The sequence below is a fragment of the Haliaeetus albicilla genome, chromosome 3 (genome assembly GCF_947461875.1).
Source record: "Haliaeetus albicilla chromosome 3, bHalAlb1.1, whole genome shotgun sequence".
Classification (NCBI taxonomy): Eukaryota; Metazoa; Chordata; class Aves; order Accipitriformes; family Accipitridae; genus Haliaeetus; species Haliaeetus albicilla.
In genome coordinates this window covers 56,611,778-56,624,561 of record NC_091485.1, presented here as the reverse complement: position 1 = coordinate 56,624,561, position 12,784 = coordinate 56,611,778, and the positions used below count along the sequence as shown (strand labels likewise).

The 12,784-nt window shown below is 36.0% G+C and overlaps 1 long non-coding RNA gene across 1 annotated transcript in view; it reads left to right on the top strand.

The window, feature by feature from the left end:
• LOC138684814 (uncharacterized) overlaps positions 1-11,604 on the top strand; it is a 46,837-nt gene extending 35,233 nt beyond the window's left edge. The window contains exon 2 of the long non-coding RNA XR_011324106.1: positions 7,588-11,604. This is a non-coding gene — a long non-coding RNA (uncharacterized lncRNA). The remainder of the gene's footprint in view (positions 1-7,587) is intronic.
• Positions 11,605-12,784: the final 1,180 nt, after the last annotated feature.

Sequence of the window (12,784 nt, the reverse complement as noted above, 5' to 3'; positions counted from 1 at the left end):
AACCATATGTAGTTTTTTAAGAACATATTTTTATCCTTTAAGTGATTCATTGAACCAGCATACTTTCCTTTCCTGTCTTTCTGGTAACTACAAGTTAACCTTTGCTGCAGTGCAGAAATGAAAAACAAGTGCATCATGTAACCCATTGTTTATACATTTAATCAATACGTCTAATATAGATGTAAGCTTTGTACTGCATATTAACCTTGTATCTACCTTGTGCACTGTTACAGTAGAATAGATTTTTAGACACCTGATTCTAACAGACTAAGAGTCTTCATAGGAGTCATATCACATTTTCATTTCTGCAGGTAGGCATTGATCATATTATAACTTTCCACAGTTGGTAGTTTTCCAGTCTTCTCTACACCTGAAGCACGGTAGATATACAAAAGTACCTACCCGGGAGCTTCCAAAGATCTTACCCCTGTAACAAAAGTGTGTAGGTGAATATGCAGTACTTGTGCTAGTAATTTTCAGCTGTGTGAATTCCTTGAAGCTGTTACATCAGCACCAGAACAAACACGGGTATTAACCAAAGCCTGGCTACTCCATTTTGCACCTGCCAGCCCAGGGTTTCAGCTGTCCATGAGCAAGGCCCAGTCTGGTGAAGCCCATCTAGGTGACTTTGACTCAGCATTCCTGAAGAACAAAATGTCGTTGAGCTACAAGTGAATTCATAAGCTAAAGCCATGTGAGAGAAGGAAACAAAAAACAAAGACAGAAGTGATTACTGAGCTAGTACTAGTAAGCCAGAAACTCCGGAAAAAGCAGAGTGAGGAAAAGGTATAACATCATGAGGAAAAAAAAAAAGCAGAGTTGGAGGGTTAGCTCAGGTTTTGAAGATCAGCCCATTCCAATGAGTGATGGAAGCCAACGCTTCCCTGCTGACTCGTCAGCCATCAGTCACTGGCAAGCCTTCCTCAAGTGCCTTTTTCAGGGTGTTGAAGAAATTGATGCTTAGCCTTATATCATTTTAGTCTTGCCTTTCTGCTGCATAAATAACTGCTATATACTCATAAATAGTGTATGAACTTGCTTTCAGAAACTCCGCATATAGTAAAAGACACCCAAATCAAGTTGTTCGAGTATTATGCATATGTTTTAAAGGTAGGCAACAACACATCTCTTAGCCCTATCTGCATTGCATTTCTCAGAGGCATATACAGACACTGGTCTTTACAGATTATTTTTCATTAGTAATTCAGCTATGTGAATTGTTTCACAGTGGTAGAGGTAAGATGAGGTGATGAAAAGCAGTGATCTAGATGTCATTTAGATGCATCTATTCCACCAAATTGATTTCCTACCTGTTTTCTCTAGTGCCCTTGAATGGGTTTCAACACTACCAGACTCTGGGAAAATATGAAAAAAAAAAAATTCTCTTGTTAGAGAGGAAAGAATTCTTTGAACATAGCCTTCCCAGTCATGTCATGGGATACTTTGTTAGCTTTACTGATAAATTCAAAAGGATTGTTATTGTCATCTCTACTGCTAATGAATGTAGAACTTGTGTGTGAGTGTTCATGTGTGTGTTTGTATGTGTGTGTGCATGTGTAAATGTACAGGTAGCTGTGATGGAAATCCTTACACTGCTTCAGTCATTTGTCATCTACAGAATATGTTCCTATGCACACTGAAGCATCTTACAATTTCCAGTGGGAAAACGAAGTCTTTCAAATAAACACTGAAAGCCAAATGCTAAGATTATCACTTGTCCTCTTTTTGTAATTGTAATGTAATCAACATTCTACATGATATTTACATTTCAGTGAAACAAGGAGCCCTATTCAGCAGCTGTGCAATCACTCTCCAATTACCACTCACATTTAGTCTCACATAGATACTCCTGGTGGCCCATGTTTTATATTTCACTTTGGTATTATACTAAACCACCTTAATTTAGAGGCCAGTAATTGTGCAAGTGAATGACATTTTTATGGGCAGATTGGAGAAAAAGTGTTTACACTCATTCCTGAAATTATGATAGACAGTTTAGTGCAAACTCTCCTAACAAAGGAATCTAACAATAGAGCTACTGTCATGATTGTTTTTGGCTTAGATTTAAACCACTGCTAACAGCAGTTTAATGTATGCAGTATCACTTAGCAGGTTTCTTAATGTGGTTGTGGTCATCATATCAGTCAAAATAAACTATTCAGTAGTATTATTTTTTCATCCAAAGGAGTAAGCCAAACTCTTCTACTTTTATTGTGTCTCTTTCTCCAAATAACAAGCACCTTTGCCTCTGGAAATTAATAAATTAAATTGTGCACTATCCAGGCAAGTTTCCTCCTAAAAGTGTGTGTTCTGGAGGGGAAGCAAGTGATATCATCACAGGAGTAGGAGATCAAGTTCTTGAGTGAATTATAACTCTGGAAATTTTAGTTCTGTATTTAGAAAGAATACAATTTGAAGAGGGTGATTTTCATTGTGTATTGATTCAGAGAACAAAAAATAGTCTTGATGACTTACAGAACTTAACAGAAATGATGATCCCTGCAGGCTGCAAAAGACTGTGAGAATACTTCACCCAGCACATACAACCAAGCTCTCAAGCACATAAGGTTTCCATTAATATTAGGGCAGAGACTTTGTGGTCTAGAAGAATAAAGACCAATGAAGAATACAAATACAGAATTATTGAGAGGCAGACATTAAACTAAGAGGTTATGATATACTTCATAAAGACCACTGCAAACCTGATTTTTTCTGAAGTGATACTTATTACTACCTCAGGGTTCAGACACTGAACATTAACATTGTGAATGAAGAAAAAAATGTTTCTGTGGTCCACTCATGTTTTCATTCAAGAAGTATTGTAGAAACCTTCTAATAAAAAGCTTGTTCTCTATGTCCTTCATGTTGAACTCTTGCAATGGAATTTCTCTAGGCAGTCTTCGATGTAATGTAACAGTGAATTTATATATTATCTTTTACGGGATGGGTTTCATATTTCTTTATTTATTTATTGGTACAATGAGATTTATTTTGTCTCCTTCATTTATGAGGATACTTTAATAGAAGGGCCACATTTTCATTTATCCTGGGGTTCTGACAGAAAACCCTCTCTGGGAACTGCTATGCAATCTAATGCAATTTCAAAACCCAGCATAACTGAAGCTAAAAATATGTGGATCAGAAAGACAAAGCAAATGCTGCTTGAAATGAAATATCTCAGTACCAGAGAGGCAAGGCTTTAGATTTTCTGAGAAATATTAGCATTCCAGATAGCATACAAATTGTATATTCCATATACCATTTAAGGAGTATAGAGATTTCTCAGAAAAATATCATGTCTGGGTATCAGCATTTCTGCTGCTTTCAGATTTAATTTGCTTGGACAGTGAAGAAGTGTCTATCCAGCTATTTTGAACATTAAGTTCTAGTTTTTGAACCTCTGTTCAAGTAGTCTGTGATTTAGACCTATTTTCTATCACTTTCACCAGTTGTACCCTCAACATGGCTGCCTTTCTAGAGGACCACAGACTCCACTTCTAAAGTTTGCTGTTACATGGACTGCACTGTGGAGTTCATGAAATGAGCTTTTTGAGAAAGGAAACTCACTTTAGGTTCTTATTTGTGTCTTAAACCCACCAATAAAATAACATGCTTCTCTATTCACCAGACCTTTTCCTTTATAGGCCCAGGATTCTAAAATTTATGCAATTACTGTTTTTTTTTTTCTTCCAAGTGAAGAAATCTGATTAGTATAAACTCTGACCGATACGTTAGACATCTTTTAATATGTCAATTCTATATATTAGCTTTTTCTGTTTGTTGATATGGAGCTTCCAAGATTCACTGTTTTTTCTTTTATTGCAGCTAAATCAGAGAAATAGTTCATTTCCCATAGAATGTACTGGATATATGAAGGGAATTAACTTACAAAACAACTATAACTTGGTCTGTGAAGTATTAAAAATCTCTGCCTAGGCTGTTTCATGTATATTTATTCTTTGAGGATGTTTCTGGACAGACCTGTATGCCAGAGAAATCATGATGAAAAGTCTGCTATCAAATTCAGTCATGCCAAGGAAAACTGAAAAAACACTTACTTAATTTAATCCTGTAATGACCTTAATTTTATTAATATTAGACTCGATGTAATTGCTCCTGGAAAGCCACAGACCTACTTCCTTCCTCGTACCAGAAAATCCTGTTTCTAGGTTAGACAACTATGGGTTTGAAGCTTTGCAGCATAGCATTTGCTGCAAAGTTAACTCAGTTTGTGCTTAATGTAGTTAAAATTTTTGGGTTAAAATGTTTTTCTCACCAAAGAAAAAAAAAAGAAAAAGAAAAAAGAAAAAAAGAAAAAAGAAAAAAGAAAAAAGAAAGACAACCTGAGGCTAGCAGAACATTAGGGAATAATGAAATGCATGTAAATGTGCAGTTCACACTGGTGAATTGAACCTAGTCATTGAACTTGTTAGAAGGAAACAAATTTATAACACTTTTTTGTTTGTTTATTCTCCGAGTTTGGTTCCTGTCACTGACCAGGAGGAGGTGATCACTAAGATACTGTCATTCACAGTCAGAAACAGCCAACTATTTTTTACTGTGATTAAATCCTCCTTGTATCAAACAAGAAAGGCATTAGAGTAGCTGATCCACACACCTTGTTGAAAGGATTCTGTGAGGGATTGAATTAGCATCCCAATTTCCCAATCTCAGTACCAAGGTCTCAAAACCAAATTATCTGAATTACACAATGGTTCTTCACATTCATGTTGTCATTATCTATTGATACCCTGCTCTCATAGACCAGGTCAAAACAAAGTAAGATTCTTTTTTTAAACTTTGATAGCTGAAATAACAAGCTAAATTAAAAGTAAGGAACAAGAAAATGCAGGTTACTAAAGGGAATAAAAATGTTCACCTTTTTGTCTAAATTGCTTTGTCATAGTGAATGACATTCTTCGTCTGGTCTAACTTCAGATAAATATTGATGAGTGAGTCATCTTTTAACTTCTTAAGAGTGGTGAAGTATTTCCATTGATTAGTATTAAATATATATATATATATGGTATAGGAAGAGTTTCTTTTTTTTTTTCTTCTATGTAATTAGTTCCTTACAATGTTTATGCTCCCTGGTAAAAATAGGCTGCACATACTATCATTTTCATGTAGAGAATTCCAATTTAAGAATCAAGAAATAATATTGTCTTCTGTATCATTCTTGTACCTGTTAATAGATTTTTCTCTTACAGCATCACTGTTTTTTTTAGCTTGAAATGTCTGATGAACTTTAATTAAAATTTTTATTTTGATCTCATTCGACTCTGAGTAACAAATTTTTTCAGTGATGAATTTCATGAACATGATCTTGGAAATTTGCCTATGCAATATACTTTTCCTTCCGGTAATCAATTTTTCATCCTCTGCCTGAAAAAGATCTGCAATGACATGTGATCTGTAACTCTACCCCTGATGATGTCTAATGCTAAGTTTGCAAAATAATCAGGGGCATCTTATGCTTTTTGGAAAATGTCTTTCAGAATCAAAAGAATTAATATTAAAATGTATTAAGTTACAATATGATACATCTGAAATAATGAGTATTAAATATTTGAGAGAATGGAGCCAATTTGTTCATCTTAAAGTAAAATTACTGTCATCATGTGATTTTTGTAGAGTGAATCATTCAACCTCTTTTGTCACACATACTTTGGCTGATATAGTAATATTTCATTCTCACAATGTTCTACATTAGTAAGCCTCCCATTGTTTTACATAGTGGTGTTTCTAAGTGGAGCAAACTGCTCATGAGAAAAGATGTCACTCTTTTTAGCAGGTCATTAAGAAATCTTGATCACCTGGATCCCACATTTTGCTGCTTCAAAGAAATTGTGTATCATTGCAACCAAAGAAATTGTATTGTATACTTCAATTAAATGAAACAGGGACTTTTATTAAGAAATCTAAGAGGTGGATTGAACTATTTTGGGGGAAAAAAATAAAAGATAATATTAAACACAAGAAAAATCCCTCTTTTCCTGCTGCATTTTATCCAACTAAATTGTCAGCTGGTTGGGTTGATGGAAGCAACACTGATATCAGGTCGGAATGGGTGAGAAATTGGCTTATAATACAATTTGCTTTAGCTTAGATGCTCAGAGGTGGCAGCAAAAACCTGATTTCACAGTAAGTCACTAGAAGACACTTACGTTCCCATGAGTCATTGCAGGGGTGGATGACAAACCTTTAAAATTGGAAAGGAGGCATAACCAAAACTTTCAAAGAGCTGTGCTAGTTCCATTGGGAAGCTCTGCCATCTTGTGTCCAATTAGAAGATAAATCTGGCTTCCCCAGTGGATGGGAAGTGTAGGGCTTTGTGAGTTCTCCTTACTTTTTCTCAGATAAGATAAATGCAGGAGTAAATTCATTGGCCTGTGATTACAGTGTCCATACAGTCAATCGTAAACTCTTAGATTGTTTTTTCTTTACGAGCATGGATAGTACATGTAATGTCACACATGAGTTTCTGCAAGTTTATCAAAGTCCAGATCGTCTGAACTGGACAAGGTTTAATGTGTTTGTGTTAGCTGATGTTGCTAGCAATTTGAGCTTGTCTTCAGATTTACGGAATTATGGCACCATTTAAAGACTTCACTTCTGTAGATTCACTCTAACAAGTCAGGAGAAAAAGGTGCTGCTTTACTTGGTGAAATGTGGGTCGTAAATGGAATCAGATTATCATTGGTCTGTGCTAAAAAAATTTAATCATGTCAGTCATTAATGGATTAACTGAAAATGCTATTAAGGTACAGACAGATATTGTGAGTGACCTCTTCTGGAGCCTGCAGCAAGAAAGCTTTAAAGTCCTGCTTCTGAAGAGTGCCTCTGAAGTCCCACTACAGAGGGAAATTCTGCCAAAACATAGGAGGTTACATTGCAAAAAGTGAGGGACAGTAATTACTTTTTAGCTATATGAAGCAGAAGTGAAGCTATTAGGGAGACAAGGTAAAGGTAATATTTTTTAATGGAAAAAGAGCAAACAAAAGCTTTTAGCGACACAAGCAGATCTGACATGGACAAAGCAAACATCAAGCTTATTAAAGGTTGAGAATATTTGCAAATACACTATAAAATTAGAAAAAGGAGAGATGACAAGTTAAGAGAATCTCTGGAGCAAAGATAGTAACAGCATCTTCGGAACAGTACAAAGGTTTGGGGAAAACCATAATGGGCCATAGAGGAACATTTTTCACAGTCTAATGACATTCAGCTGGAAAGACTGTCTTTAGAAGACAGGCTTCTGTGTTCTGTGGGTTTCTCCTGAGGATCAGCACTGAGAGACTGGAGGTGGCTTGGTTACTTTTTTGAGGGTGGGGGAGTTTGCTTGCTGTGACTGTGTTTGTGAGAGCTCATTTTGTTGCTTAAGGATTGTTTGATTTTATTTGGAGAGTTTCCATAAGGGTATTTGATGCAAGAAGAAAAAAATCCAATTGTGGGATGCATGTGTAAGATCTATAATGTCAATGATTTTGTGTGGGTTGCTTTTACTGTGGTATATGAGGAGATGTGTTTGCAAATTATGAGTTTGCTGCTTTGACAATTTGCTTCCTTTTAATTTATTGGTTTTAGGAAATCTTGCTTTGTATGAGAAGTTTGAGAGTCTGGAAAGTTGTCTGAAGACCTGAAGAAGACACACTGGGACCATTTCATTTGGGGTATGTTCACTTTGAGTATAAATCGTAATTGCTGGATCATTGTTTTATATATCCCTGTTTTTATTCGTATGTCACAACTTGGGGTGACAAGGAAGACTTCTGCTTTTTGAGACTGTATATAAATTCTGTGTTGAAAGATTAGTCTGTTTCCCTGAGAGAATGTCATTGTTTGGGGAATACACACCACTTGTGAAACTAAGGAGTATTGTCCTCAGAGCAGCTGCATCTCTGAGCCAGAGGCTTAGATAAACTAACCATGGCTAGATTAGGATTGGCTTTTTAGCGTGTTTGAGATAATTGTTGGGTTTGTACCAAAAAGTACCTAAATGGTTTATACATTTTTAGGTTGCTGTTCCTTGTTGATTGTAGAGTCCAGGAGACAGATGTTGTGCAAGTAACCACTAAAGCAACAACTTGACTGAGAGATAATAGGTACTGATTTTGTGGAGGGGACCAACCAAGTTTTCAGACCTTCATCATCTGGAATATGTGTCTTAGTTGTACTCTTAGCCAGTCAAACTTACTGACTTGAAAATCATTGCTAGTCTGCAATGAATACTGTGTATTGGTAGAGTTACTCCTCAATTGCTCACAGGAGGAATTCTGGGCATTACATTTATGCAAATGAATCACCTTCTGTAGATATTGATGAGCTACTTCTTGTGAAGAGATGACGCCCTTCTTGTCTGCTCATGTGGATGCTTCTGCCCAAGAGACTTTCCAGGAAGGGTGGCCTTCACTATGCACAGAATCCTGGGCATGGCACATGTGGAAGGGTGGGATGCTGCACCATGTACACAGGGAGTCCTGCTCTCTTTAAACTATAATCTCATAACTCGGAACAATAGTGGTTCTAGATTAATGCTGATCAATAAATAAAATAATTCTGGGGCTGATTTTACTTTCAGAAGCACATGGTAGCAATGAGCATCTCCATCTTCTAAGGCTCAAGACATAGACTACATGACAAAAGGAAGCTGGATAGCTATTTTCTGAGATTAAGCACATGCTTCTGTTGAACTGTGTTGAATGAAAGCCTGAAACTCAGTCTGTTGCTTAGATTTTATATTTACTAGATATGCAAACACTATGCAGGATTCTCTGCTGATGCAAACTAAAGCAAAAATGCTACAGGAAAATAATAATGAATAGAAAAATATTCAATGCATAAAAATTTAACTGTAATGGAATTTAACTTTGGCAGCAAATGTAAACCATCAGTGAAATTACTTTCGATGCATGAACATCTGTCTATATCTGCAAGGTCTTTTTTTTACAAAGTGGTACATTAATTGATACAACAAAGCCTTCCAGGGTGTCAAGGCAAAGCCATGAAGGAGTTCAGCTGTGGATCATTTTTTTTGTGCATTTTAATTTTATTCTTGGCTCATTTTGAAGCCTGAGTTGAAGTGTGACTCATCAGTTTAATAAGCAAAAGATGGCTAAATGTGATATTTGTCCTATCACTCTCTTCTGCATTTTTGCCTGTAGAAACTAGAGTGCTTTAACCTCTCTAGCCCTGTGAGCCATTTTGGCTTAAGATATAGATTAGATTGTTTGTAGTCTCAAGTGTTTCTGCCCTGATTATCTGCTCACACTGCTGCTCACCAGCAGGTCTACACAGGTATTAGCATTCACTTTTACACTTAAGTCTTCCTGGATATAATAATTCTGTATCACTTCTGTCACTGTTCTCTTTGAAAGGCTAAGTCTGGATTCATTGGGAATTACTGGCATTTTGCAGTAGGATACGAGACCTTTTCTGGATAAATGACATTCTACTTAATGCTTTCAAGATGGTAAATAATTTTTACATCAGTCAACATGGTTTCAGTGTTTAAATCCTATCTAACACAAAAATCCTTTCTTCCAGCTCCATCAGACTGTCAGCATGAAACCAAAATTTCCTTTCCTTTGAAAATGTTTCATATCTGGATTACTATCCTACCTGAACTAAATGATTCAGCTTATTTCTGAAACCAATTTGCGTTCTCATGCCAGGAAGCAAGGTCTAGTCATAATTGCCAATTAAACAAAATTAGTAATTACTTCCTGGTGCTCATATGCATTTTATACATACATGCATGTCAATACTCTGTACAAGCAAAACAACAAAATAAAATAGATATAATGGTGTTACCTGCAAAATGACTGGAAGAGTTTAAAGTGTCATTTGTATATCATTGAAAAACTGCACATGGAAATAAAGAACGGTCCAATTCTGGACCATTGAAATTGGAAAAATGCTATTGGATTATGAATCTGATACTAAAATATTATACTCAAATACAAAGTACGCTCCTGTTTTCTTTACAGTTACTGAAGGGAGCAGCAATATTTGCTGATTTTTCAAGCAAGTGTGAGAGCAAATGTATTGCTTTAGAGAAGCATAGAGAAGCATAGGTTATTCATGACAATAAATGTTCAGGGAAGTATACTGACATATGATCAGAATTTAAAGGCTGGTTTTCAAATCTGTTCTGTGCCCATAAGCTCCCATTGTGACAGTTCTGGTCAGGCTAATTAAGCAGCTCAGTAGCTAAGGTGCTAAACTATTTTGAAAACTTGGTTGCTGTTTTAATTTTTAATGAGAGGTGAGCTTCTGAAAATCTGGACCACATAATGATATCCTTCTGCTCCTTGAATGTGGGTGTAATCCAAAACCAATAAAAGTCACTGAACTCAGTAATTTCTGGGTGAAGAAGATTCACTTTTACTTTCCAGCTGGGTTGACATTATTCTGAAACACATCTCTATGTGAACTTGTTAAAAAAAGAAATAAAGGTAAAAAAAAAGGTCAGTACCCACCTCCATTGGACAGGTTTATTGAGTGATGTGGTTTCCAGAGAAGAAGAATGGTATGGAAGGCCAAGACCGATTTTGGGGTTTTGTTGGATAGAAGCTTTTTTGTTTTACACCATGGATTCAGCAAGACAACTGCATTTCATGGAAACACGTAGGCCAATAAATGCATAAGTTATGAGAAACATGCTCTACTCATGACCTTGTAATTATTCCTTCTGTTGTGTTTCATTCCTCATATATGGTTCTCATGCAAAACCAGTGACAAGCAGTCACTTGTTTTTTGTGACTAATATTAATTCCATAATGATGCAGAGGAGTTACAGACACTGAATACATTTTAAGGACATCACAAGTTGAGTTGACCTGGTGCCACCAAACATACCGTATCATGCTCTAAGAAACACAGCAGGGTAATTCCAGCCACAGACACTTTCCTAAGCATCCGTTACTTGGCAGTCTGGGGTGTTTTATAGTGTTTATAGATTTTTAAGGTTGGAAGAGAGGCCTTCAGTCTGACATTCTGCACAGACCCTAAAATTACTGTAGCAAAGGGAATCACTTCTACAGAAATTATCTTAAAGAAATGTGGTTGGAATGATGAAATTTCCCAGGACTTTTAAGAGGTCTTAGATTGCTATTTTATGGCTCTAGGAATTATAGGCTTGGCTACTAATTTACATATGCATTATTACTGTCATAACATGTAACTCGGTAGCCTTCAAGGGAAATTCCTATGGCTGCTCTCAGTTAAATTTATTCAACTTAACAACATTCACTGGAGGGCTGGCTCTGTTGCTCCCTTTTGAAAGTTTACTATATGCAGTAGTAGGACTGCAGCTGTAGTAATGTGGTTCTTAAAAGACTTAATGCAATGTTTAATGGTTATATGTTTGTTGGATTGTGGTGGGTCACCGTGATTTTTGGAAATGTTATCTGTGTGATTTAAAGGAAGGATAAAAGTAACTTTGATGTATGAAAACCAAAATTCTTATCACCAAAGGAGAAAAGTTTCTTGGTAGCTTGCATGGCTGCATCATGTGAGAATCTGTGTTTTACAAATACTGTGTTTTGATAAGCCTGCTTTCCAAAGCTGAAATAAAGTATTTATGCACATGAGAAAAGCAAACTCTTGGCATTAATCATCAATTACTAACTGTTTTAAAATAATAATTTTTCAACTTCACTTATTTTTTTTTCTGCCCAGTCTCCTTCAAGAAGTAAAATTTAGACTCTTTGGCTGAAATTCCTTTTCCAGAACCATGCCAAAATTCTACTGATATCACACAAATATCTATTTAGATGACTTGCAAAAGTGCCTGTAGTGCTCAGTAATTTTTCTATTATAGATAAATCAGGTAAAGCACTTCCCAGCAAATTATTTTTTTGGAACATGGACAAGAATACAAGCCTCCTGCCTCCAAGATCAAAAGCCTCTCCTGGGAATATTTACCACTACAGTGACCTTTGTTGGTAGAAACAGAAGAGACCCCTCTATAAAGCAAAGAGTCATGGTCCAAGAAATACCGCATTCTAGTGCCTGCTCTGAATCTACCAGAGATGAATTTGAAGCAGACTCTCTCATATCACAGGTGAAAGGGGTGATATAAAGGGAAACAGATAGAAGGTTAACTCTTGATTTACACCTTTCTTCTGCTTTTATTTAAACTTCCATGAGTAAATGATTTGAGTTTTGCCAGGAGGAAAAGAAAGGTTCTCCCAAGCTGAAACAACCCTTGTCTATAAATCAAACATGTAAACATTTCTTTCTAATAAGTTTTTTGACTTGGCAGACAAAGAAAAATCCCCAGCCTAATTATGTATCTCAGCTAAAGATACTCTGCAGATTTAAATGATTATGCTTTTGGCTACGTCCCATAGAAGTAGCCAAATTTGTATAATTTTCAAATGTAAATGTATTTTGGAGAATTTTTATTCTTATAATTTGCTAATATTAAACTAAATTATATAAAACATGCAGCTGACTTCAGTGTACTGTTGACTGTAATATATGAGAAGTCATTCTACACAGACTATATTTAATCAGAAGTGTGTTACCAATCTACTCCTATATCTATTACTCTAAGTATTTCTAGAGCAGGGAATGTGATTTCTCACAGACACTGGAGACTGCTGCTTAATTATTCATCCTGAAATTTAATTTCAGAGCTTGTAATCATTTAACTGTTTAAAATGGAATTTGTCACTGAAACAAGCCAAGAGGAACTAGACCATTATTTAACACTCACTCATTTTGGTTTCAGCATAGCTTGATAACCGGCTCATTTCATGCACAGTCCCAGCAGGCC